Consider the following 26664-nt stretch of genomic DNA (forward strand, 5'->3'; position numbering starts at 1 on the left):
GAAGGAAGACTCACCGAGTGTGTCATGTGAATATGCTTAAAAGCTACTTTGAAAGGAAAGGAGAGAAAAAGGAGGTTTTAATGATTCTAACTCAAAGTGACGAACCAAATCCAGATGACTGTGAATTTGACATACCTCATATTAAATTGGAAAATGAGGTGTTCTTAAAAAATGGGCTAAATTGTTAAGTTACCTTCCAGAGGAAAAACAAACTGACCTGAAAGAGTTATTGACATTACATGGGCAAGTTTGTGGAGATAAATTGGGAAGTACTAAAATGACTATACATGACGTAGATGTGGGAAATGCTGTTCCAATGAAACAACATCCATATAGACTTAACCCTTTAAAATTGGCACAGGTTAACAAAGAGATTGAGAGTATGCTTAAAAATGGCATAATTGGACTTCCGGTTGCGGCCATGCCTGAATAGTTCGCACGTTCGGCAGCTCCCGCCGGGAACGGACTTTAGGGCTCTCTAGAGGGGCCCCAACGGCACTTGTTCGACGGCTTCCAGTGTGGGAAGGTCCCCCTGACAGTGAATGGATTGGACCAGGAATGGAGCGGTGAAAAAAGGGATCTTGGAGCTGTGAAAAGTGAGAGGGAGAAAAAGCAAGATGGCGGCGGGAGGAGACCAAGCAGCATGGTCACAGGAGCAGCAGGAGTTTCTTAAACGCTGCTTTGAGGAGCTGAAGACAGAAATGCTGGCGCCAATGAAGGCGGCAATTGAGAAGCTAGTGGAGACCCAGAGGGCCCAGGGGGCGGCGATCCGGGAGGTGCGGCAAAAAGCCTCGGAGAACGAGGATGAGATCTTGGGCCTGGCGGTGAAGGTGGAGGCACACGAGGCGCTGCACAAGAGGTGGGCGGAAAGATTTGAGGACCTGGAGAATAGGTCAAGGAGGAAGAATCTTCGGATTCTGGGTCTCACTGAAGGAGTTGAGGGGCCCGATACCGGGGCATATGTGAGCACGATGCTCAATTCGCTGATGGGCGCGGGAGCCTTCCCGAGCCCCCTGGAGCTAGATGGGGCTCATCGGGTCCTGGCAAGGAGAACCAAGGCCAATGAGCCGCCAAGGGCTGTAGTGGTGAGGTTTCACCGCTTTATGGATAGAGTGTGTGTCTTGAGATGGGCCAAGAAAGAGCGGAGCAGCAGGTGGGAGAACACGGAGATCCGAATCTACCAGGACTGGAATGCAGAGGTGGCCAAGAAGAGAGCTGGCTTTAATCAGGCCAAGGCGGTGCTGCATCAGAAGGGGGTGAAGTTCGGTATGATGCAGCCAGAGTGATTCTGGGTCACATTCCAAGATCGGCACCACTATTTCGAAACGCCTGAGGAGGCTTGGAGCTTTATACATACTGAAAAGTTGGACTCAAATTGAGGGTCTATGGTTGTGGGGGGGGATGTCTGCTGTATATATGGTTTTAACTACGTGTAGGGAATGTTCGCTTGGTTGGGTGCTGGATGGGGATGGGTGAAGGGATTTGATAGGGAGGCTGTGGGAGTGTGTGGGCGCCGGTGTTGGAGGGAGGGGAGGCCCGGGGATGGGGGAATTGAGGTAAGGCCACAAAAGGAGCTGTGCCAGAGGGGGCGGGGCCGGCTCAGGACAGCGCGGGCTTTTTCCCACGCTAGGGAAGGACGGCGGTGGGGGCCGGAGGAGCGCACACTGACTGAAGGGGAGGGGGGATTCCCACACTGGGGGGGTCGATGGGAAGGCGGGAGAGGCCGGGGTCGGCAGGAGTCAGCTGACTTACGGGAGTGTTATGGGGGAGCAAAAGAGCTAGATATGGATCTAGCGGGGGGAGGGTGGGGGTATAGGGTTGCTGTTGCATTGGCCAATGGGGAACTGGAAATAGGAGAGGTGGTCGGGGCGGGGGTCCGCCGTCTGGGGGACTGGAGGGTGCGGGAGGCGCGGGCATGCGACTGGCCTAGAAAAGGAGATGGCTAGTCGGCAGGGGGGGTGGGTGAGAAGCCCCCCAATCCGGCTGATAACTTGGAATGTGAGGGGCCTGAACGGGCCGGTCAAGAGGGCCCGAGTGCTCGCGCACTTAAAGGGACTGAAGGCAGACGTGGTCATGCTTCAGGAGACACATTTGAAGGTGGCAGATCAGGTCAGGTTGAGAAAGGGATGGGTAGGACAGGTATTCCATTCGGGGCTGGATGCGAAGAACAGAGGGGTTGCAATACTGGTGGGGAAGCGGGTGTCGTTTGAGGCCAAGAATATTGTAGTGGATAATGGAGGTCGATACGTGATGGTGAGTGGTAGGTTGCAGGCGGTGTGGGTGGTACTGGTAAACGTATATGCCCCGAACTGGGATGATGCCGGATTTATGAAGCGCATGCTGGGTCGGATTCCGGACCTGGAGGCAGGAAGCTTGATAATGGGTGGGGATTTCAACACGGTGATGGATCCAGCATTAGATCGCTCCAGATCCAAGACTGGGAAGAGGCCGGCTGCGGCCAAGGTGCTTGGGGGGGTTTATGGACCAGATGGGGGGAGTGGATCCATGGAGGTTTGCTAGGCCCCTGGCCAGGGAATTCTCATTCTTTTCCCATGTACATAGAGCCTACTCCCGATAGATTTTTTTGTTTTGAGTAGGGCGCTAATCCCGAAAGTGGAAGGAATGGAGTATTCGGCCATAGCCATCTCAGACCACGCCCCGCACTGGGTGGAGCTGGAGTTAGGAGAGGAGAGGGACCAGCGCCCGCTGTGGCGTCTTGATGTGGGATTACTGGCGGATGAGGGGGTGTGCGGGAGGGTGCGGGGGTGCATTGAGAGATACTTGGAGGCCAATGATAACGGAGAGGTGCAGGTGGGGGTAGTCTTTGAGGCATTGAAGGCGGTGGTCAGGGGAGAGTTAATCTCCATTAGGGCCCACCGGGAGAAGAGAGAGGGCAGGGAGAGGGAGAGGTTGGTGAGGGAGATCTTAAGGGTGGACAGGAGATATGCAGAGGCCCACGAGGAGGGGCTACTTAGGGAGCGGCGAAGCCTCCAGACGGAGTTTGACCTGTTGACCACAAGGAAAGCAGAGGCACAGTGGAGGAAAGCACAGGGGCCGACGTACGAGTATGGGGAGAAAGCGAGCCGGATGCTGGCACACCAGCTCCGTAAGAGGGTGGCAGCGAGGGAGATAGATGAAGTTAAGGATAGCAGGGGGAATACGGTGCCGAGTGCGGTGAGAGTAAATGAGGTATTTAAGGACTTCCATGAAGAGCTGTACAGATCTGAGCCCCCAGCGGGGCAATAGGGGATGCAACGTTTTTGGATCAACTGAGGTTCCCGAGGGTGGAGGAGCAGGAGGTGGCTGGTTTAGGGGCGCCAATTGGGTTGGAGGAGCTGGTTAAATGATTGGGGAACATGCAGGCGGGGAAGGCCCCGGGGCCAGATGGGTTCCCGGTTTTATAGGAAATATGTGGACCTGCTAGGCCCGTTGTTAGTGAGGACTTTCAATGAGGCAAGGGAGGGGGGACCCTGCCCCCGACAATGTCCGGGGCGCTGATCTCGCTGATTCTGAAGCGGGAGAAGGACCCACTGCAATGTGGGTCGTATAGACCGATCTCGCTCCTCAATGTGGATGCTAAGTTGCTGGCAAAAGCGCTGGCTACGAGAATTGAGGACTGTGTCGCTGGGGTGATTCATGAGGACCAGACGGGATTTTTAAAGGGCAGGCAGCTAAACACCAATGTGCGGAGGCTCCTCAACGTGATTATGATGCCATCGATGGAGGGAGAGGTGGAGGTAGTGGCAGCTATGGACGCCGAGAAGGCCTTCGACCGGGTGGAGTCGGAGTATCTTTGGGAAGTGTTGCGGAGGTTTGGGTTCGGGGAGGGGTTTATCAGTTGGGTCAGGCTCCTATATAGAGCCCCGGTGGCGAGTGTGGCTACGAATCGGCAGAGGTCGGAGTACTTTCGGCTGTACCGAGGGACGAGGCAGGGGTGCCCCCTGTGTCCCCCTTGTTGTTTGCATTGGCAATCGAGCCTTTGGCCATGGCACTAAGGGAGTCCAGGAAATGGAGGGGGTTGGTCCGAGGGGAAGAGGAACATCGGGTGTCGCTGTATGTGGACGACCTGTTGCTGTATGTGGCAGATCCAGTGGAGGGGATGGTGGAGGTCATGCGGATCCGAAGGGAGTTTGGGGACTTCTCGGGCTATAAGCTCAACGTAGGGAAAAGTGAGCTCTTTGTGGTGCGTCCAGTGGACCAGGGAAGGGGGATAGACGACCTACCATTGAAGAGGGCGGAAAGGAACTTTCGGTACTTGGGGATCCAGGTGGCTGGGAGCTGGGGGGCCCTGCACAAGCTCAATTTGACGCGGTTGGTGGAGCAGATGGAGGATTTCAAAAGATGTTATGTGCTGCCAGTCTCGCTAGCGGGCAGGGTACAGTCGGTTAAAATGATGGTCCTCCCGAGGTCTCTCTTTGTGTTCCAGTGCCTTCCCATTATGATTACCAAGGCCTTTTTTAAATGGGTAGTTAGGAACATCATGGGTTTCGTGTGGGCAAAAAAGACCCCGAGGGTAAAGAGGGTGTTTCTGGAGCGTAGCAGGGACAGGGAGGGCTGGCGCTGACGAATCTGTGCGGCTACTATTGGGCAGCCAACGTGGCGATGATCCGTAAGTGGGTAATAGAGGGAGAGGGGGCGGCGTGGAAGAGGTTGGAGATGGCGTCCTGCAGGGGCATGAGCCTGAGAGCGCTGGTGACGGCACCGCTGCCGCTCTCGCCGATAAGGTACACCACGAGTCCGGTGGTGGCGGCAACGTTGAAGATCTGGGGGCAGTGGAGACGGCATAGGGGCGAGGTGGGAGCCTCGTTTTGGTCCCCGATTCGGGAGAACCATCGGTTCGTCCTGGGAACGATGGATGGGGGGTTTCGGAGCTGGCATCGGGCAGGGATCAGAAGAATGGGGGACCTGTTTATAGATGGGACGTTTGCGAGCCGAGGGGCGCAGGAGGAGAAGTTTGGGTTACCCCCGGGAAATGCGTTCAGGTATATGCAAGTGAGGGCGTTTGTGAGGCGGCAGGTGAGGGAATTCCCGTTGCTCCCGGCACAGAGGATTCAGGACAGGGTGATTTCGGGTGTATGGGTCGGAGAAGGCAAGGTTTCGGCGATCTATCAAGAGATGAAAGTAGAGGAGGAGGTTTCGGTAGAGGAGCTAAAGGGCAAGTGGGAGGAGGAGCTTGGGGAGGAGATTGATGAGGGTCTGTGGGCTGATGCCCTGAGTAGGGTTAACTCCTCTTCCTCTTGCGCCAGGCTCAGCCTAATACAATTCAAGGTTACTCACAGAGCGCATATGACAGGGGCGAGGTTGAGTAGGTTCTTTGGGGGGGGGGGCAGATGTGGGAGGTGCTCGGGAAGCCCGGCGAATCATGTCCACATGTTCTGGTCATGCCCGGCTTTGGAGGGGTTTTGCGAAGACTATGTCCAAGGTGGTGAAAGTCCAGGTCAAGCCGAGTTGAGGGTTGGCACTATTTGGGGTAACGGACGAGCCGGGAGTGCAGGAGGCGAAAGAGGCCGGTATCCTGGCCTTTGCGTCCCTGGTAGCCCGTCGGAGGATCTTGCTATTATGGAAGGACGCGAAGCCCCCCAGTGTGGAAGCCTGGATAAATGACATGGCAGGGTTCATTAAGTTGGAGAGGATAAAGTTTGCCTTGAGAGGGGTTGTGCAGGGGTTCTTAAGGCGGTGGCAACCGTTCCTAGACTATCTCGCGGAGCGCTAGTAGGAGGTCAGCAGCAGCAGCAACCCGGGGGGTGGGGGGGGGGGGCGGTGTCTCTTTCGGGGGGGGTATTTGAATGGGGGGGGGTTCCCCAAGGGTACTTTTGAATGTTATATGGGGGGGGGGGTTAATATATGTGGGAGAAACCCAATGTATAAGTAGTTTATTATTTTTGATTGTGGTGTTTGTGTTCTTTTTGTTATGGGGGGGGTTTGTTTGTTACAAAAACTTTGTTGGAAAAATTTGAATAATCATATTTTAAAAAAATAAAATGGCATAATTGAAGTGGGTTGCAGTCAATAGAGCTCACCCATAGTGATGGTACCTAGACCAGATGGTACCCAACGGTTGTGTGTGGACTATAGAAAGGTTAATGCAGTTACAAGAACGGACTCTTATCCTATCCTACGTTTCGACGATTGCATTGAGAAAGTGGGACAATCGGCTTTTATTTCCAAACTGGATTTACTTAAAGGTTACTGGCAGGTACCTTTATCCGAAAGGGCGAAGGAGATTTCAGCTTTTGTGATTCCAGGTGGTATATACCAATTCAAAGTTCTGCCATTTGGCATGAAAAACGCCCCAGCCACATTTCAACGGTTAACTAACAAAGTCGTTTCAGGATTACCCAATTGTGTGGTATTCATCGACGATTTGGTAATTTTCAGCCAGACATGGAAAGAACATTTGAAACATCTGATGGAGTTATTCGATCGACATCAGGAGGCGGGTTTGGTGATAAACCTAACCAAAAGTGAATTTGGAAAAGCCCAAGTCACTTTCCTTGGCCATACAATCGGACGGGGTTCAATGGTCCCATGGAATGTGAAAACAAACGTTATTGGGGAGTTTCCGATACCCTTGACACAAGGGGAAATAATGCGATTTCTTGGTATGAGTGGATTTTACCGGAAATTTGTACCAAATTTTAGCAGAGTGGTCACTCCACTGACTGATTCGCTCAAGAAGCGTAACAAATTCCAGTGGACAGCGGAGTGTCAACAGGCATTTGACGGCCTGAAGGCTGTGTTAACCACTGCTGCTGTGTTAGCCATCCCAAATTATACCAGACCATTCAAAGTGGCTGTTGATGCGAGTGATGTGGGCGTATGTGCGGTGCTTCTACAAGACGACGACGAAGGGCTAGAGCGGCCTATTGGTTATTTTTCAAAGAAATTGAATTCTTACCAGAAAAAGTATTCCACGATTGAGAAGGAGACGTTGAGTTTGGTGCTGGCTTTGCAACATTCTCACATTTATGTTACCAGCAATCCGTCTGACACCATTATATATACTGATCATATTCCGTTGACGTTTATGGAGCGATTCCGGAATAACAATGCAAGGCTGTTTCGCTGGAGTTTATTGTTACAGCCATTTCATTTAAAAATAGTACATGTGGCAGGATGAGAAAATGTGATAGCCGATGCCTTGTCACGAATGTGATGAACGGAAGCAGGTTCAGTTGGAGGAACAAGGACAAAAATGGACTATATTATTATACCTGTTTGCGTGTTGTGTTTTTTGAAATGAAGATGTATATTTACTGTGTGCATTTCTTAAAGGATAATGAAAAGGTGAAAAATGAAACCATCTGAAGTTGATAGTTTATTTTTTTTTCATGGGGGGAAGGGTCATGTGAGAGTACCTTTAAGAAATGGGTTTTTAAGAAATGTACCTTTAAGAAATGGTGTTTATCAGTGATGTCAGTGTGGGGGTGGAGCTGGGCTGTCTGTCAGCTTTTTACTTTTGTTTTAGGCTGTTTGCTGCAGTGTGTGTTTTAGTTTTATTTTCAATGTTGGAGCTGAAGTCAGACAAAGCAGGTTGATCTCTCTGCCATGAAAAGACTCTCTTGATCATTTGGTGAATTCAGAATTATAAATGTTTTCAGTAGACTTCCGGTTGCGGTGATGCACTGCTAAGCCGCACGTTTCGGCACCTCCCATTCCAACGGACTTTTGGGCTCTTATCGGGAGCCCTAACGGAATTTTTTTCCGACCTAACCCAGTGTGGGGTGACGAAGGAAGGAGTCCCTCCGGGTGTGTATGGAAAGGAGCGGCGGTAGTGGCCAGATTGCGAAGGATCCTTTGGAGCAGCGGCAGAGAAGAGAAGGGAGAAGCAAGATGGCGGCGGATGGAGCCCAGATGATATGGGGCCCGGATCAGCAGGAGTTTCTCCGACGATGTGTGGAGGAGCTCAAGAAAGAGGTGCTGGCGCCAATGCTACTGGCAATCGAGGGACTGAAGGAAACACAAAATGTCCAGGCGATGGAGCTCCGTGGAGTGAAGGCAAAGGCAGCCGAGAATGAAGATGAGATACAGGGCCTGGTGGTAAAAACGGAGACACACGAGGCACTACACAAGAGGTGCATAGAAAGGCTGGAAGCCCTGGAGAACAGCTTGAGGAGGAGAAACCTACGGATTCTAGGTCTCCCCGAAGGAGCAGAGGGAGCTGATGTTGGGGCTTCTGTGAGCACGATGCTCCACACACTAATGGGAGCTGAGGCCCCAACGGGCCCCCTGGAAGTGGAGGGAGCGTACCGGGTCCTCGTGAGAAGACCAAAGGCAGGTGAAACACCAAGAGCAATAGTGGTGAAGTTCCATCGCTACAGAGAGATGGTCCTGAGCTGGGCCAAGAAGGCACGGAGTAGCAAATGGGAGAATGCGGTGATACGTGTGTATCAGGACTGGAGTGCGGAGGTGGCGAGAAGGAGGGCGAGCTTTAACCGGGCCAAGGCGGTGCTCCATAGGAAGAAAATAAAATTTGGGATGCTGCAGCAGGCACGACTGTGGGTCACGCATCAGGGCAAGCACCGCTACTTTGAGACGGCGGATGAGGCATGGACATTCATCCAAGAAGAGAAACTGGACTAGATTTGAGAGTTTGATGTTTGGAGAGAAGCAGCGAGGTGGTGGTACAGAAATGTAAAGTGGGGAAAGGGGAGGGCTATTGTACAGCAATGTTGGACGGGGAATTCTTCTCCCCCCCGATGGGGGAGGGACACAAAGAAATGTGGGCACTGGTGGGAAAAGGGACAGGGAGGGGGAATGAGGGAACTGCGCCATAGGGGGCGGGGCCGAGAGGAAAGCGCGGGTATTTTCCCGCGCTATGGAAATTATAGCAGGAAAACGGGTGCAGGAAGGAAGGGAGCTCCACACGCAGGGAGGTCAAAGAGTGAACGGGGGAAGCCGAGGTCAGCCAGAGTTAGCTGACTTCCGGAAGCAATATGGGGGGAGTAATCAAGCTAGAGGGGGATCTAGCGGGGGGGGGAATTAACTGGGTTTCTGCTGCTGAGTGCAAGGGGGAGCTGGTAAGAGATGAGGTGGTCGGGGCGGGAAGGCGCTGCCTGGGAGACAGATGGGTGCGCGGGACCTGGATGAGATTACCTAAAAAAGGGGGTGGCTAGTCGACGGCGGGGAGGGGGGGGTGAATTGCCCCCCAATCCGGCTGATCACGTGGAATGTGAGAGGCTTAAATGGGCCGATTAAGAGGACACGGGTGTTTGCGCACTTAAAGAGACTGAAGGCGGACGTAGTCATGCTCCAGGAGACGCACCTGAAGGTGGCGGATCAGGTTAGACTAAGAAAAGGATGGGTGGGACAGGTATTCCACTCAGGGTTGGACGAGAAAAGCAGAGGGGTGGCAATATTGGTGGGGAAACGTGTATCATTCGAGGCTAAGAATATAGTGGTGGACAGTGGGGGCAGATATGTGATGGCGAGTGGCAGACTGCAGGGCGAGGCGGTTGTGCTGGTGAATGTATATGCCCCGAATTGGGATGATGCGGGATTCATGAAGCGAATGCTGGGACGTATCCCGGACCTGGAGGTGGGAAATTTGATAATGGGGGGGGATTTTAACACAGTGCTGGATCCAGGGCTAGATTGGTCCAGATCCAGGACCGGGAGACGGCCGGCAGCGGCCAAGGTGCTTAAGGGATTTATGGAACAAATGGGGGGAGTGGATCCGTGGAGATTCGCCAGGCCGATGGCTAAAGAGTTCTCTTTCTTCTCCCACGTCCATAGGGTATACTCCCGGATAGACTTTTTCGTTTTGGGAAGGGCGCTGATCCCGAAAGTGGCAGGAACGGAGTACTCGGCCATAGCCGTTTCAGATCACGCCCCGCATTGGGTGGATCTGGAACTAGGAGAGGAAAGGGAGCAGTGCCCACTCTGGTGACTAGATATGGGACTACTGGCGGACGAGGGGGTCTGCGGAAGGGTGAGGGAGTGTATTGAGCGATACCTGGAAGTCAACGACGATGGGGAGGTTCAGGTGGGGGTAGTATGGGAAGCGGTGAAGGCGGTGGTTAGAGGAGAGCTGATCTCCATCAGAGCCCACAAGGGGAAACAAGAGGGCAAAGAAAGAGCGAGATTAGTGGGGGAAATTTTGAGGGTGGACAAAAAATATGCGGAGGCCCCAGACGAAGGGCTATACAGAGAAAGACGAAGACTACAGACGGAGCTTGACCTGCTGACCACGGGAAAGGCAGAGGCACAGTGGAGGAAGGCACAGGGGATGCAATATGAGTATGGGGAAAAGGCGAGCCGGCAGTTAGCCCACCAACTTCGGAAGAGGATGGCGGCGAGAGAGATCGGGGGAGTTAGGGACGAAACTGGAAATATTGAGCAGAGAGCAGGGAAAGTGAACGAGGTGTTCAAGACCTTTTATGAGAGGCTATATAAGTCCCAACACCTGGGGGGAAAAGAAGGAATGCTACACTTTCTGGACCAGCTAAGGTTCCCGAAGGTGAAGGGGCAGGAGGTGGCAGGTCTGGGGGCTCCAATCGATGTGGATGAGGTGATTAAAGGACTGGGGAACATGCAGGCAGGGAAGGCCCCGGGACCAGACGGGTTTCCGGTGGAATTCTATAGGAAGTATATGGATCTGTTGTCCCCGCTTTTGGCGACGACCTTCAATGAGGCTAAGGAAAGGGGGATGCTACCCCCGACAATGTCGGAGGCAACGATATCGCTAATCCTGAAACGAGATAAAGACCTGCTGCAATGCGGGTCATACAGGCCTATCTCACTCCTAAATGTAGATGCCAAACTGCTGGCCAAAGTGATGGCGACAAGAATAGAGGATTGCGTCCCAGGGGTGGTGCATGCCGATCAGACAGGGTTTGTAAAGGGGAGACAACTGAATGTTAATGTCCGAAGGTTGCTGGGGGTGATGATGACACCCCCACTGGAGGGTGAGGCAGAGATAGTGGCGGCGATGGATGCAGGGAAGGCATTCGATAAGGTGGAGTGGGACTATCTGTGGGAGGTGCTGAAGAGGTTTGGGTTCGGTGAGGGATTTATTAGATGGGTCAGACTCTTATATGGGGCCCCGATGGCAAGCGTAGTCGCAAACCGGCAAAGATCGGGGTATTTTCGGCTACATAGGGGTACAAGACAAGGATGTCCCCTGTCCCCGTTACTGTTCGCGTTGGCAATTGAACCACTGGCCATAGCGCTGAGGGATTCTAAGAAGTGGAGGGGGGTGCTTAGAGGGGGAGAGGAACACCGAGTGTCGCTCTACGCAGAAGATCTACTGCTATATGTTGCGGACCCGGTAGAGGGGATGCCAGAGGTAATGCAGATACTTAGGGAGTTTGGAGAGTTCTCAGGATACAAACTAAATATGGGGAAGAGCGAGCTTTTTGTAATGCACCCCGGGGAACAGGGCAGGGGGATAGATGCTCTGCCGCTGAGGAGAGTGGTAAGGAACTGCCGATACCTGGGGTTCCAGGTGGCCAGGAACTGGGGAACCCTGCATTGACTTAACCTGACGCGACTGATGGAGCCGATGGAGGAGGACTTTAAGAGGTGGGATATGGTGCCGCTGTCGCTGGCGGGCAGAGTGCAGGCAGTTAAAATGGTGGTCCTCCCGAGGTTTCTTTTTGTGTTTCAGTGCCTCCCCATTCTGATCACAAAGGCCTTTTTTTAAAAAATAGATAGGAGCATTACGAGCTTTGTGTGGGCAGGAAAGACTCCGAGAGAAAAGAGGGGGTTCCTGCAGCGCAGTATGGACAGAGGGGGACTGGCGCTGCCGAGTTTGAGCGACTACTATTGGGCCGCCAATGTGTCGATGGTCTGTAAGTGGATGAGGGAGCAGCATGGAAGAAGCTGGAGATGGCGTCCTGTAAGGGAACGAGCCTAAAAGCGCTGGTGACGGCGCCGCTGCCGTTCTCCCCGAAAAGGTACACCACAAACCCAGTGGTGGTGGCAACCTTGAGGATCTGGGGGCAGTGGAGGCGACACAGGGGAGTGACGGGTGCCTCGGTGTGGTCCCCGATAAGGAATAACCACAGGTTTGTCCCAGGGAGGATGGATGGGGGGGTTCCAGTGTTGGCATCGAGCAGGAATTAGGAAGCTGAGGGACCTGTTTATAGACGGGACGTTTGCAAGTCTGGGAGCGCTCGAAGAAAAATATAAGTTGCCCCCAGGGAACTCCTTCCGATATATGCAAGTGAGGGCATTTACGAGGCAACAGGTGAGGGAATTTCCGCAGCTCCCGACGCAGGGGATCCAAGATAGAGTGATTTCGGGGGCATGGGTTGGAGAGGGCAAAGTGTCCAAAATATACCGGGAGATGAGGGACGAGGGGGAGGCGATGATAGAGGAGCTGAAGGGAAAATGGGAAGAAGAGCTGGGGGAAGAGATTGAGGAGGGGCTATGGGCGGATGCCCTAAGTAGGGTAAATTCCTCGTCCTCATGTGCCAGTCTTAGCCTGATTCAATTTAAGGTTCTACATAGAGCACATATGATGGGAGCAAGACTGAGCAGGTTTTTTGGGGTCGAGGACAGGTGTGGGAGGTGCTCAGGAAGCTCGGCGAACCACACACACATGTTCTGGTCGTGTCCAGCACTGCATAAGTTCTGGGGGTGTGTGGCAAGGGAAATTTCAAAGGTGGTGAAGGTCCGGGTCAAGCCAGGCTGGGGGTTAGCTATATTTGGGGTTGCAGAAGAACCTGGAGTGCAGGAGGCGAAAGAGGCCGATATTTTGGCCTTTGCGTCCCTAGTAGCCCGGCGTAGAATTCTACTCATGTGGAAGGAAGCGAAGCCCCCGGGCGTGGAGGCCTGGATAAACGACATGGCAGGGTTCATAAGATTAGAACGAATAAAATTTGCGTTGAGAGGATCAGCTCAGGGGTTCTCCAGGCGGTGGCAACCGTTTCTTGACTATCTCGCGGAACGATAATGAAAAGATAGAAATGACAGCAGCAGCAACCCAGGGGGGAGGGGAGGGGGGGGAGCACTGTTCTGTGTTTTTTGCTCTTTGTTTTTCTTTTTTAGTTTTTGTTGTAAGTTCACTATATTATTTAAATAACGTTATTTACCAGTTAATGTATAATCCCTTGTGGAGTTGTAAAAACGAAAACATTTTTGTTTGAAAAATATTAATAAAATATATATTTTTTTAAAAAAATGTTTTCAGTAGTGAATGTAAACCTGATGTGCTTCAGTTTAAAGGTGTTTCTTTTGTCTTCTGGATGTTGTTTGGGAAGTTATTAAGGATTACTTAGCGTTGTATTCTTTGGGGGTTGTATTTGAATTGATGGTTGCTAAGATGTTCACTGTTTTAAAAAGGTTAACTTGAGTTCATAGAATAAACATTGTTTTGCTTCAAAAAAGATTTTCCATTTCTGCTGTACCACACCTGTAGAGTGGGCCGTGTGCTCCCCATACCACAATCTATTAAAAGTTGTGGCTCAGGTGAACTCCATGGTACACTTTGGGGTTCTCTAAACCCTGGCCCAGAACATAAGGATGATGGCTGCAGCACCGTGAAATCGGAGAACAATGTATTGACAAAGCTTTGTACCTGGAGGTACCTAAACATGTCTGAGCTTTGATGTGGAAGTGCCGGCGTTGGATTGGGGTGACCACAGTAAGAAGTCTTACAACACCAGGTTAAAGTCCAAAGGTTTGTTTCGAATCACTAGCACTACTTCTTCCTCGGGTGAATGAAGAGGTGGGTTCCAGAAACATACATATAGACAAAGTCAAAGATGCAAGACGATACTTTGAATGTGAATCTTTGCAGGTAATTAAGCTTACAGGTCCAGACAGAGCAGGTTAAAGAGGTGTGAATTGTATCAAGCCAGGATAGTTGATAGGATTTCACAAGCCCAGGCCAGATGGTGGGGGTGAATGTAATGCAACATGAATCCAATGTCCCGTTTGAGGCCGTACTAGTGTGTGGAACTTGGCTATAAGTTTCTGCTCGGTGATTCTGCATTGTCGTGCGTCCTGAAGGCCGCCTTGGAGAACGCTTACCCGAAGATCCGAGGCTGAATGCTCTTGACTGCTGAAGTGTTCCCCGACTGGAAGGGAACATTCCTGCCTTTCGATTGTAGCGCGCTGTCCGTTCATCCTTTGTCGTAGCCTCTGCATGGTCTGGTCAATGTACCACGCTTTGGGACACCTTTTCCTGCAGCGTATGAGGTAGACATCGTTGTCCGAGTCGCACGAGTATGTACCACGTACCTGGTGGGTGGTGTTCTCACATGTAATAGTGGTACCCATGTCGATGATCTGGCATGTCTTGCAGAGATTGCCATGGCAGGGTTGTGTGGTGTGGTCGCTGTTCTGAAGGCTGGGTAGTTTGCTGCAAACAATGGTTTGTTTGAGGTTGCGCGGTTGTTTGATGACCTTGGCAAGATGTTCGTCTTCATCGATGACATGTTGAAGGCTGCGAAGAAGATGTCGTAGTTTCTCCGCTCCAGGGAAGTACTGGACGACAAAGGGTACTCTGTCGATTGCGTCCTGTGTTTGTTTTCTGAGGAGGTCGGTGCGGTTTTTTTGCTGTGGCACGTTGAATCTGTCAATCAATGAGTCGAGTACCATATCCCATTCGTACAAGGGCATCTTTCAGCATCTGTAGATGTCTGTTACGCTCCTCCTCGTCTGAGCAGGTCCTGTGTATACGGACGGCTGGTCCATAGGGGATGGCTTCTTTAATGTATTTCGGGTGGAAGCTGGAGAAGTGGACCATCATGAGGTTATCCGTAGGCTTGCGGTAAAGCGAAGTGCTGAGGTGACCGTCCTTGATGGAGATGAGTGTGTCGAAGAATGCAATCGGTTCTGGAGAGTATTCCATGGTGAGTCTGATGGTGGGGAACACTTCAGCAGTCAAGGGCATTCAGCCTCTGATCTTCGGATAAGCAATCTCCAAGGTGGCCTTCAGGAGGCGCGACAACGCAGAATCGCCGAGCAGAAACCTATAGCCAAGTTCCGCACACATGAGTACGGCCTTAACCGGGACCTTGGATTCATGTCGCATTACATTCACCACCACCATCTGGCCTGGGTTTACGAAATTCTACCAACTGTCCTGGCTTGAGACAATTCACACCTCTTTAACCTGTGATTATCCCTCTCTCCAGTTGCTCCGTCTGGACCTGTAGACTTAATTACCTGCGAAGACGCGCATTCAAAGTATCATCTTGCATCTTTGATTTTGTCCATATATATGTGTCTGGAACCCACCTCTTCATTCACCTGAGAAAGGAACAGTGCTCCGAAAGCTAGTGATTCAAAACAAATCTGTTGGACGGGTGTTAGAACACAGAACATAGAACAATACAGGCCCTTTAGCCCACGATGTTGTGCCGACCATTCATCCTAATCTAAGATCAATCTAACCTACACCCCTTCAATTTACTGCTGTCCATGTGCCTGTCTAAGAGTCTCTTAAATGTCCCTAATGACTCTGACTCCACCTTTGCCGGCAGTGCATTCCACACACCCACCACTCTCTGTGTAAAGAACCTACCTCTGACATCTCCCCTTGCCTTCCTCCAATCACCTTAAAATTATGTCCCCTCGTGACAGCCTTGGGGAAAGGTCTCTGGATATCCACTCTATCCATGCCTCTCATCACCTTATACACCTCTATCAAGTCACCTCTCTGCCATCTTCGCTCCAGTGAGAAAAACCCTCCCACCTTTCTTCATAAGACATGCCCTCCAGTCCAGGCAGCATCCTGGTAAATCTCCTCTGTACCCTCTCCAAAGCATCCACACCTTCCTATAATGAGGCGACCAGAACAGGACACAATATTCCAAGTGTGGTCTAACTAGAGTTTTATAAACCTGCAGCAAAACCTTGCGGCTCTTAAACTCAATCCCCCTGTTAATGAAAGTCAACACACCATACGCCTTCTTAACAACCCTATCAACCTGGGTGGCAACTTTGAGGGATCTATGTACGTGGACCCCAAAATCCCTCTGTTCCTCCACACGTCCAAGAATCCTGCCTTTATCCCTGTATTCAGCATTCAAATTCGACTTTCCAAAATGAATCACTTCACATTTATCAAGGTTGAACTCCATCTGCCACTTCTCAGCCCAGCTCTGCATCCTGTCAATGGCTTGTTGTAACCTGAAACAACCCTCAACACTATCTACAACTCCACCAACCTTCGTGTCATCGGCAAACTTACTAACCCACCCTTCCACTTCCTCATCCAAGTCATTTATAAAAATCACAAAGAGCAGAGGTCGCAGAACAGATCCATGCAGGACACCACTGGTCACTGACCTCCAGGCGGAATACTTTCCATCCACTTCCACTCGCTGTCTTCTTTCGGCCAGCCAATTCTGTATCCAGACAGCCAAATTCCCCTGTATTTCATGCCCCCTAACTTTCTGAATGAGCCTACCATGGGGAACCTTATCAAATGCCTTACTGAAATCCATATCCACCACATCCACTGCCCGACCTTCATCAATGTGTCTTGTCACATACTCAAAGAATTCAATGAGGCTTGTGAGGCATGACCTGCCCCGCACAAAGCCATGCTGGCTATCTTTAATCAAACTATGTTTTTCTAAATAATCATAAATCCTATCTCTCAGAATCCTTTCCAATATTTTGCTCACCACAGACGTAAGACTGATGGGTCTATAATTCCCAGGGATTTCCCTATTCCCTGTCTTGAATTGGGGAACAACATTCGCCTCCCTCCAATCATCCGGTACTACTCCAGTGGAGAGTGAGGACGCAAAGATCATCGCCAACGGCACAGCAATCTCCTCCCTTGCTTCCCGTAGTAACCTTGGGTATATCCTTTCAGACCCAGGGGACGTATCTATCTTGATGCTTTTCAAAATTTCCAGCACATCCTCCTTAATATCAACCTGTTTGAGTCTATTAACCTGGTTCACACTGTTCTCATGGGCAACAAGGTCCCTCTCTCTAGTGAATACTGAAGCAAAATATCCATTTAGGGCCTCCCCCATCTCTTCAGACTCTTGGCACAAGTTCCCTCCACTATCCCTGATCGACCCTACTCACACTCTCATCATCCTCTTATTTCTCACATAAGTGTAGAACGCCTTGGGGTTTTCCCTAATCCTTCCCGCCAAGGCTTTTTCATGCCCCCTTCTAGCTCTCATCAGTCCATTTTTGATGTAAGACTTCTTAATATGTCTGAGCTTGACAACACCAATTTCTCCTTCAATTCCTCCAGGCTGGCAAACTGCCCATCGAGGAATAAATCACTCACTCTCTCCAGCCCTTTCTCTTTCCATGCCCCAAATATGGCATCCAGCCATGCCAACTGAAACAGGTCATTAGCACAAATGAGAGCCAGCCTTGAGCGTGCCCCCAACTTAAAATGCTGGCCGAGCTGTCTCCATATTTTTCACATGGATGCCACCACTGGGTTCACCAAGAACTTTGCTGGCGCCATGGGTAGTGGCACCGTTACCAGTGCCCCCAAGCTTGTCCATCTACATGACCCAGACTCCATCAGAACCTAGAGGAGCCTTGGATCCTCATATCACCGCAACACCTTCGCCACATTGGCTGCCTAGTAATGACCTCAATCAGGGGGACCTGATTGAGGTTTACAAAATTGAGAGGTTTGGACAGGGTGGATAGCAACAAGCTTTTTCCAAGAGTGGGGGTGTCAATTACAAGGGGTCACGATTTCAAGTTGACAGGGGGAAAGTTTAAGGGCGATGTGCGTGGAAAGTTTTTTACGCAGAGGGTGTCTGGAACGCTTTGCCAGCGGAGGTGGTAGAGGCGGGCACGATAGCATCATTCACGATGCATCTAGACAGATATATGAACAGGCGGGGAACAGAGGGAAGTAGATCCTTGGAAAATAGGCGACAGGTTTAGATAAAGGATCTGGATCGGTGAAGGCTGGGAGGGCTGAAGGGCCTGTTCCTGTGCTGTAATTTTCTTTGTTCTTTGTTCTAATAAAACAGCAAATTTGGCAGTGCTAGACCCCTGTCAGTCTCTCCCTCAGAAGGACCTCCGTTCAAATCCTGGGGCCTTACCTGATCAAATAAAGCCGGAAATAAGCCGCTTGTCCCTTCAAGAAAACACTGAGAGACATTGAAATAAAAACCTAGGCAAGATGTTCACCTTAACTGATTGGACCCGGCCCACCAAAAATAATGGGAGACTATCCCATCTCTCTGAGTCCACCTTAGCGCTGCTCAACAGGCTCGTATAATTCAACCTCTGGAGTCTTGCCCAATTCCCAGCCACCTGGACCCCCAAATACTGAACCCCCCCCCCCCCAATCTGCCCCCGCCCATAACACATCGACCACAAAATATTTGTTCTTCCCTATGTTCAATTTATAACTAGAGAAAGCACCGAATCCCTGCAAAATACCCACAATATTCCATATGGATGACCCCGGCTCACATACAGCAGCAAATCATCTGCACATAAGAATACCGTATATTCCACTCCCCTCAATAATCTCACACCATGCATTCAAGGCCCTCAAAGCAATGGTCAACGGCTCAATTGCCAACGCAAACAGCAAGGTAGACATCGGACATCCCTGCCTCATTCATTACCCGATGTAACCGGAGAGATCCTGAGCTCATGTGTTGGTACAAACACTTGCAAACGGAGCCGCATACAGCAACCGTACCCACTACAAACCCAGACCCAAATCCAAACTTGCCAACACCACAAAGAAGTACCCCCACTCCACCCAGTCGAACACCTTCTCCGCATTAAACGATACGATTATCTCCAATTCCGGCTTGGCCGCAGGGATAAGCACACATTCAACAACCACCTCACATTGGACGATAACTTCTATCCCTTCACAAACCCTGTGTGGTTTTCCCCCACCACCTCCAGAAGGCAAGGCTGAATGCCTTTGCCTTAATGCCCACTGAGGGCAATAACTTGGCATCTACATTCAACAGGGTGATTGGACCTGTCGGGTCTTTAACCTTTATCAGGAGCAAAGAGATAGACACCTGCCCCAGTGTCTCCGGGAGGGCGCCCCTCCGAAGAGTCCCGAAATATGCCCAGCAACAAAGGACCCAACTGATCCAAAAACACCTGATAAAATTCCACTGGAAACATTACCGCCCTCCGTGTCTTCCTTCAAGGCTATCTGAATCTCCTCCAAACCCAGTGGCATGTCCAAATCCTCTTGCAATTCCGCCCCACCTTGGGAATCTCCAAACCCCCCCAGAAACTCTGCCATTCCCCGTTCGTCCTCTGGCACCTCCGAACTTTATAACCTCTCGTAAAAGGCCCTAAACACTTGATTCACGTTACCTTCCAATTTCCTAACCTGAACAATCTCCTGGGCTGCCTCCTGCCATCTTAGTTGGTGAGCCAAGAGATGATCCATACTTATACACCACCCCTTTCATTCACCTCAGTTGGTGCACCGCCCTGTCCATGGCCAGCAGGTCAAACTGCAATTGCAGTTACTAATGTTAATTAGTGTCACAAGTAGGCTTTTATTAACACTGCAATGAAGTTACTGTGAAAATCCCCTAGTCGCCACACTCCGGCGCCTGTTCGGGTACACTGAGGGAGAATTCAGAATGTCCAATTCACCTAACAAGGAATTGTGGGAGAAAACCGGAGAGGCATCCAGCTGCTCCGTTGCAGAGGGATCATCGTTCATTAGTCACAGAAAACTAGCATGCAGGTACAGCAGATAATAAAGAAAGCAAATGGAACGTTGCATTTATAGCTGAATGAATAGAGTATCAAGGTAAGGAAGTGTTGCTGCAACTATACAAGGCATTGGTGAGACCACACCTGGAATAGTGTGCACAGTTTTGGTCCCCTTATTTGAGGAAAGATGTGGCAATGGAGGCAGTTCAGAAGACGTTCACTTGGTTGATTCCAGAGGTGAAGGGTTTGTCGTATGAAGAGAGGTTGAACAGTTTAGGCCTATACTCTTTAGAGTTTAGAAGAATGAGTGGAGATCAAATTGAGGTATACAATATGATAAAAGGTATGGATAAAGTAGACGTGGAGCGGATGCTTCCTCTTGTAGAGCATTCTAGAACAAGCGGTCATAGTCTTAAGATAAGAGGTAGCAAATTTAAACCGAGTTGAGGAGAAACTACTTCTCCCAAAGGGTTGTGAATCTGTGGAATTTGCTACCCCGGAGTGCAGTGGATGCTGGGCCAGTAGGTAAATTTAAGGAGGAGTTAGACAGATTTTTAATTGGTAATGGGTTGGAGGGTTATGGAGAGCAGGCAGGACGGTAGAGGTAAGGCCAGGATGAGATCAGCCATGATCGAATGGCAGAGCAGACTCGATGAGCCAAATGGCCTAATTCAGATCAAATGCAGTGTGAAAAGATGTGTTGCCACCAGGAATGGATCGCTCAGGCCAGAAGGTCATGATATTGGCAATGATCTTACTTAGATGGCTCCAGTCATAATTTGAGCTGTTCTTCATGTTCCACTTGTGAAGCAGTTGGCCACATTTTTCCTGGCCTATCATAAATGGTTGAGGGTTGTCCAGATTTTCTATGCAAAGTTGAAACACAGGACTTCATCACTTCGGTCAGTTACCAGATTGCACTTGGTGATGTTTTCAGTCAACCAGGATGTGCACCATCAAAAGGTATGGCTGTAGCCTGTTTGAAGGTTGTGGAATATATTCCAGTTGACACTCCATGTTTTCAGATTAGTGCATGGGTTTATTTTTAGGGCCTGTGGTAATGTGAATGCCTTATTAGCCGTCAGCTGGTGGTTTTCCTTGACGTGGATGTTTTACTTCCCAACGTCAAGAGGTTAAGTATATGCTACCACAGGAAGCTCGGGAGGGAACACATAAAATAGGAGTAGGGCATGATCTGTCTAAATTCTTCAGGGTAGTGGCTTCAGCTCCTTCACCATTATCCTTCCCTCCATCAGGTTAGATTGGGGAACAGTTTGCTGATGATTGCACAGTGTTCAATTCAAGTTGCAACTCCTCAGATAATGAATTATCCATGTTAATATCCAGTAAGACCTGGTAAACGTTCAGGCTTGGGCTGATGAGGGCAAGTGCCTGTCCTGTTACTTAAGTGTTAGTCAATGACCATGACAAACAAGAGAGAATCTAACCACCCCCCACTCCATTCGATGAATTATCATTGCTGACTGTCTGACCATTAAGTCTCAGCATTGATCAGAAACTTAATTGGACCAGCTGCTTAAATACAGTAGCTATATGAGCAGGTTAGAAGCTGTGCAATCTGTTAGCAAATGACTTATCTCTTGACTTCCCTAAACCGTCATTAACAAGGTATGAAGAAGAATGTTTTTACGCACTAAGTGGTAAGGATAAGGAATGCACTGCCTGAGAGTATGATGGAGGCACATTCAATCTTGACTTTAGAAATATATTAGATGTTATCTGAAGAGAGAGGATTGGCAGGACTAAAGGGAAAACTGCATGTGTGACTAATTGAGTTGCTCTTAAATTGAACTGGCATGGAAACGACTGACTGGTATCCTTCTGTGCTGTAACCATTCTATGATTTATCTAGAAATAAGACATTGATGCATTTACATGAGGTCTGCAAATTCCTGACTAGATTCTGGAAGCTGTTCAGTCATAAAGGGAAATTAGAAGAATTTTCTGAAACCCTGACTGCATTCCCATGAAGGAATTCTGTTTTCAATTCAAAATGGTTCATGTGTGCTGCTCATTTAATCCTACTCATTCTAATTTAAAATTGTTCTGAAGAACAATAGTTGTAAATTTAGTTTCCGGAAACTGTCCAGTATATAGAGCCATGAATCGACTGCATTAAACTAACTGCTGTCTAATTGAGGTTAAATATATATCTTCAATTTTCCATCCATTACTCTGAGGCATATCTGAGTGCTAGTAAGAGGAATAAGGAACAAAACTATGCTGCTTATTTCTCCTGCCTGCATATATATGGTAATGTGAGGTCATATTTATCTTCCATTAGTACACAGTAATCCTGAACACATGTTTATAGCTAGATCCTTAATTTCCAATGCTATTTACGGTTTTGGGTATGTTTGCTGGCCAAAAGTCCATTCAAATAAATATTAGTTTTTTAAATTAAACAATTCAAGATGTGACAAATTGAATTGTGTGTCCATGAATCATTTTACCACATAGTTGCACATTCTTTTTGTACTTTTTGGCATCTCTTTGATAGGGTATAGCATGAAAATGGTCATTTTGAATTACACACATTAGATGTGGAGGTCAAGTCATTGAGTGTCTTTAAGACCGAGATAGATAGGTTCTTGATTAATAAGGGGATCGGGGTTATAGGGAGAAGGCAGGAGAATGGGAATGAAAAACATATCAGCCATGATTGAATTGCAGAACAGACTCGATGGGCCGAATTGCCTAATTCTGCTCCTATGTCTTATGGTCTTATAGTGGGTGTAAAAGGCAGTGTTCAATCAGCCATGATCACATTAAACGGCAGAGCAGGCTCGACAGACTGAATAGCCTACTTCTGTTCCTATATTTCTACCTGTTCTGTATTTTTCAGTTTCATGCACTGTATTATGGGCCAGGGTTTAGAGAACCCCAAAGTGTATCATGGAGTTCACCTGACCCACAACTTTTAATAGATTGTGGTTATGGGGAGCACACGGGCCTACCTTATAAGTGTGATGTAACAGAGATTTACAGTACTTTTAAATTAAAACAATGTTTATTTATAAAACCAGTTAACATTTTATAAACCCACATCTTAACAACTATCAACACCAATAAATCCCCCAAAGAATACAGTATCCTATATGTAACTCTTAATCTTTCCTTGCAACATCCATAAGATCAAAAAAAGACCTATTTTACAGAAAGACATCAGGTTTAACTTCTCTACTGACATGTACCACTTTGAAATCCCCAAATGAGCTGAAGTCAGTCTGTAGCTTGCAGAGAGAGATCCTTACAGCTGCTTGCTTTGCCTGCAGCTGTCCGGCTCTCAAAACAAAACTAAAACACACCCTGTAGCTGCAAGTCCAAAGCGAAAGTAAAAGCTGACTGACAGCCCAGCTCCACCCACACTCTGACATCACTGCAGTAGTAAACACCCATTTCTTAAAGGTACACCCACTACAGCTATTCTATAAAAACACCCATTTCTTAAAGGTACTCTCACATGACATCTGTTATAACTTCTTGGAGGGTGATGTAGATGTGGACTCAACCATCTTTGTCATGAGTGGCATATTGCTTGGCATGAGATATATAGCCCTGCAAAGTGTTGTTCAATTGCTGCCTTCACTATTGCCGCTACCTCATGTAACTTCACCTAGTGGGTTGAGCAGCACTGATAAAGTCGCCCAACAGAACTATGGCAATGCACAACTTATAGTAACAAGTATTTGGATGCCAGCTTCATTCAAGTTCCAAGGTGTAATCTGGTTCTTGCAAACTTATGTTAAATTCTGAGTTGCCAGTGGAATTTGGTATCCATTTTATTTGTGAAGGCTCGACAAAGCTGAATTCTTGTTCTAGCCATGGACTAATGGTACAAACACTTCATTTTGGTGTCGCTTTACATGTGTTTAATCTCTTATATAAGAAAAGGCACAATTCATCTTAATATTTGATTTAAATGGTATGATTTTGTTGCCCTTTCCTTGAGTTAAAAATAAAGCTAAGGTTTTGATGGATTAACAACACAACATTTAACCAGGATTAGGTATATTGGTACAGATTTTGCTGCGTTAATAATGGCACAAAGTAATTACATTCAGTGTGTAATTATTGAAGTTTGCATCTTATGGATATGATATGCCATATACATATACAAATCTGTTTTCTGAAATACTTTATGGAAAGTTATTGTTTTTATGTTCATATCAGTCTATTGCTTCACCTGAGCAGGTCCAGCTTGTGCATTCTGGCCATAAAGCAGTCAGAGCATCAGTTGAGGATTTTGAAGTGGCTGATGTTGGCAACCTAGGTCGTTCTGCAGTGCTGGGGTGATAGAATTGAGCTTAGACAAACTGCAACTCAGCAACAGAGGCAACACTGCCAGGTTCAATGGCTGGGGCCAGGCTTTAAGTCTCATTGAGGTGGCCACGAACAGAAGCCTGCGTCCCTTCGAGAGAGTGAGACCAATACACAAGCAGGGCATGGGTAGGGTCATCTGGGTCTCCTCTCCGGCAGGTGCAAGGCACCGACTCGAGGAGGGGAAAACTTTGGGAACCGCTGATTTGTGCTTTGTTCAATCGGAAGTAACTGAGTTTTAAGTAATGTATTAAGTCATGACTGCTCTTGAATAATCTCTCTGGCCCTGAAAAATTAATTATATAAGTGTGGAATTTTCAAGACGGAAAATAACTTGCATGGTTTTGTGTTGGCTATTTTATTTATTTTTAAAATATTTCTATTCTCCTTTTTCACATTTTCTACCAAATTTACATCCAACAATAAACAATAATCAGTAACGAATGCAATGTCAATCCCCATATCAATAACAACGATCCCACCCTCCCACTAAACCCCCAAACATTAGCCCGCATGTTAACATAAACAAATGACAAAAAGGAATCAGGAGTCACCCATAGTCACCATTATCACATACAGTCCCCCTCCCCCAACCCTCCCAGCCCTCCCCCTAATGTTCAATGTAATCCAATTCTCAAAGTGCATAATGAATAACGCCCATGAGTTGGAAACCCCTCCATCCTTCCCCTCAGTTCAAATTTGACCTTTTCAAGCGTCAAGAATTGCAGTAGGTCCCCCCGCCACGCTAGGGCACATCTCCACCCTAACAGGATCAGCCTGGCGATCCCTCAGGACGACCAACGAGGCGAAGGCGGCAACATCTGCCTCGTGTTTGCTATTTAATGTCTCCTTTAATTCTATTTGTTTATAAAAAACTTTATTTATTTATTTATTTTTTAAACGCATTTTATTCAAACTTGTATCAAAGTAGGTTACAGCAAATAAACATGCTGGGAAACATTCTTCCCAACAATCAACTATACAGTTTGTACAGATTTTTCTCCTTTTTCACCCCCCCTCCCCTCTCCATCACCCCGCCCCCCCCTCTCCATCACCCCCCACCCCCACCCCCCTGCGATGAATAGCTCCTCAAACACGGTCACAAACATCCCCCACCTTTTCTCAAACTCCCCTCTGAGCCCCATAACTCATACTTTATCTTCTCTAACCGCAGGAAGTCATACAGGTCACCCAACCATGCTGCTACCCCCGGTGGCGATGCCGCCACTCCAGCAAAATTCGCCACCGTGCAATCAGAGAGGCGAAGGCCAGGACATTGGCCTTCCTCCTCTCCATGAGCTCCGGCTTCTCTGAAACCCCAAATATCGCCACCAAAGTGTCCGGGTCCACTCCCTCCTCCACTATCCTGGCTATGACCGTGAACACTCCCGCTCACAATCTTCCCAATTTTTCACAACCCCAAAACATGTGCGCATGATTCGCTGGCCTCCGCCCACACCTCTCACACTCATCTGCTACCCCCTGAAAGAACCCACTCATTCTCGCCCGAGTCATATACACCCTGTGCACCACCTTAAACTGTATCAGGCTCATCCTTGCACAAGAGAAGGTCCCGTTTACCCTTTGCATTGCCTCACTCCATACTCCCCAATTGATCTCCATTCCCAACTCTGCTTCCCATTTCTCCTTGATCTTCACCACCCACTCGCCTCCCTGCTCCCCCAGCCATTATATATATCCCCAATTCTTCCCTCCCCTTCCACACCCGGAAGCAGCAGTCGCTCCAGCAGGGTGTATCCCGGCAATCTAGGGAACCCCTTCCAGAACTTTTGTGCGAACCCGTCCTCCAAATACAAATCTCTCACCTTGAACAGCCCCACTTCCCTCCACCTCCTGTATACACTCTTCCCCCGGCTCAAACCCATGATTCTCACACAGCGGCGTTAGCACCGACATCCCTTCCACCCTAAAATGCCTCCTCAGCTGATTCCATATCTTCACCGTGGACTACACCACTGGGCTCCCTGAATACCTACTCTGAGCCATTGGCAATGCTGCCGTCACCATAGCCCTCAAACTAGACCCTTTGTAAGATTCCTCCTCTGTCCTCACTCACTCTACCCCTTCTCCTTTCCACCACCGCCGCATTTTGTCACATTTTCCGCCCAATAATAATGAAGCAAGTTTGGCAACGCCAACCCCCCCTGCTGCCTCTGCCTCTGTAGCAGGGTCCTCCCCACCCTTGGTTTGAACAACTTTATTGGAGGCATTTTCAGATATATACGTAACAAAGAAGAAAAACAAAAAACAAGCCCGGAAACAGCAATCAGCCAAAACATCCTTGGAGGGGGCCCCCCTCCAAAATCTCCCCTTTAATTCTATTTGTGACCTCATTTTTATTTTGTCGCCTGCGCAATGTTTTAAATGTAATTCATATTTTCTGATTTTTCCTCCTGCTTTGGTGTCTGTGAGGCTTCTTCAATGTGTTTAGTTGACTAGCTCCTCTGCTACTTGCTTTTCTCACAGACACCACAGAGCCTCTGCAGGAGGACACAAAATTCAACCAGACATCAGAAGAGTAGACCTGCTTAAGTTTGTGGGCGACTGGACACCAGGTGATGGGTGAACACCATTCCATCGCCACTGACGAGAAATCTAGACTGTTGTTGTTTCCTGATGACACATTTGATTCTGTTGCATTATTTTTACCATAAATTATGACGGGGATTTTATCATTCACTCACAGGTGTGGGCACGGCTGGCTAG

General features: G+C 48.9%; 1 protein-coding gene across 3 annotated transcripts in view; it reads left to right on the plus strand.

Moving 5' to 3' along the window:
- golga4 (golgin A4) overlaps positions 1–26664 on the plus strand; it is a 297304-nt gene that overhangs the window by 179191 nt on the left and 91449 nt on the right. The window lies entirely within an intron of this gene.

This window comes from Scyliorhinus torazame, chromosome 11, assembly GCF_047496885.1.
Source record: "Scyliorhinus torazame isolate Kashiwa2021f chromosome 11, sScyTor2.1, whole genome shotgun sequence".
In the NCBI taxonomy this organism is placed as follows: domain Eukaryota; kingdom Metazoa; phylum Chordata; class Chondrichthyes; order Carcharhiniformes; family Scyliorhinidae; genus Scyliorhinus; species Scyliorhinus torazame.